Raw genomic sequence first — 2,110 nt, 5'->3', positions numbered from 1 at the left:
TGCAGGTGGCTCCAGAGGAGATTTGTGCAGGAGATTCTTGAAAACAGGTTAGCTTAACAGCAATCTCCATGCTTCCTAGAAAGCACAGAGTAGGATCCTGGTAGCATGCATGCATTAACACAAAGAAAATCTATGAGACTTGCATACAAGAATTCATCTAGGCAGAGGGCTCCCTCTGTGCACAGCATCCAAAAGTTTTTTCATAGTGCCATGTAATGATTGTGCATGCAGTAAATCCTATGATTTCCTTTCCTTGAGGCTCTTGTGACTCTTTCAGAGGACCTGTGTCTGAAGTGCAGAGCCCAGGCACTGTGGTAAAGTTAAGGGGATATTAATTGGGTTCACATAGATTTGATTGCCGGGTGGCTTTGCTTTTTATTGGCTCCATTGGGTTCTGGGTTCTGACTATGCGGAAGGTTGCTTCCCAAAAACTGTAATTCTTCAAACACATCCAGCATATCCATCCTCCAGGAATTGCATAAATCCCAGCCCCATGCCAGAATGGTGAGTGGTTTGCAACACAGCATGGGCTTGACTTCCATCTGGATTCCTGCAGTTCTTTACTTGCAGGGAAACCTTAAAATCAAGGGATAGGGGAGGGTAAGTGCAGATCAGCAAGGAACTCCAGGCTCTGGTCGCCAAACCTCCTTCATGCTTCAAAAGATCCTGCACCAGCGGCCTGGTACCTGCCTCAGGTTGTTATAGGCACTTTTCAGTGGCAACTGCCATCGCCTCTCGAATCTTGGTTCTCTCTCTCAGTCTGTCATGCATGCAGGGAGAGAGATACACCCTCTCTCTCCCTGCATTCGAATAAAGCTTCTCAATATTAAAAACTAGCAAGTTCACAGAAAACAAGGACTTAATCCAGGATGTTTCTGAGGGAAACCTGTTTGAAGGGAGGAAGATGGAAACAAAAACTTCTGTGCCAAAATTAAAGGCATTGCCCAACCTTAGTTTGGGACAGTCTCCAGGGTAAATACAGAGAAACCTGCATTCCCCAGGGCTGCTGAAGCATCCACAAAGCTGGTTTGTGAAAAGGAACGTGCTGCCTGCCGTTGTTTTGCTGGCTAAATGGGGAGACTCATGGTTGACAGCCCAGAGGTCACAACTTTGAGGCCAAAGCAGAAGCACTCATTGGCATGGCCTCTCAAGTTCCAGTGAATCTGAATTCTGCTAAATAACCTGTCACAGACACAAAGAAGGAAAGGAAGCTGGCTGACTACCAAGTCCTTGCTATGGTTCACTTGCCACTACTCAGAAGTTCTTTTCCTCTGGGAGAGAAACAGTTTAGACCCCCTCTCCTGTCCTGTCCTGCGTTGCCTCCCCACCCTCCAGCAGCCAGAGCTGCCCTGTTTCTGGGAAGAGCTGTAAAACCACTTTCTGCTTCCTCCCCACTCATGAGACCCCTCTACAGAGCATCCAGTTTAGGATTTGGGGGAAGGTCCCCTAGAAGATAGGGGAACTTCACATATTACTAAACAAGAACAAAGGACCACACCAGCTGTAAAGCATTACCACTCTCCCGTGCAGCAGGAGCTGCAGTTGCTTGCACTGAAGCCTATCCATAATTGGCAACATTTTGAAAAGTATCTGAAAAGTTAACTCTTCAAACAAACTATGGCATTGAGGCTGCTGAGCTTCTGGCCGCTGCATTGTGATGCTGGGCCTTGGGAGAGTGAGTGGCTCCCAGGGTGAGTAACTCTGGCCACCCCTGCTCTAGAGGAAGATACAAGAAAGCCCATAGAAGAGACTTACAGAAGAGCCTGCCCACAGAAGATCTTTCTTTCATAGTTTCATAGTTGTTAGGGTCAGAAGGGACCTATGAGATCATCAAGTCTGACCCCCTGCCCTGGGCAGGAAAGAGCTCTGGGGTCAGGTGACCCCAGCCAGGTGTCTGCCCAATCTCCTTTTAAACACCTCCAAGGAAGGGGACAACACCACCTCCCTTGGAAGCCTGTTCCATATTTTGGCAACCCTCACCGTAAATAATTTTTTCCTGATGTCCAATCTGAATTTGCTCTCTTCCAGTTTGTGGCCATTATTTCTAGTTACTCCGACAGGCACCCAGGTAAACGGTATCCCCTATTTCTTGCTGCCCCCCCCCCCCCCA

Source organism: Gavialis gangeticus, unplaced genomic scaffold (assembly GCF_001723915.1).
Source record: "Gavialis gangeticus isolate Ggan-Ray unplaced genomic scaffold, GavGan_comp1, whole genome shotgun sequence".
In the NCBI taxonomy this organism is placed as follows: domain Eukaryota; kingdom Metazoa; phylum Chordata; order Crocodylia; family Gavialidae; genus Gavialis; species Gavialis gangeticus.
The sequence above is the reverse complement of the archived record's forward strand: the minus strand, read 5'-3'. Positions refer to the sequence as shown.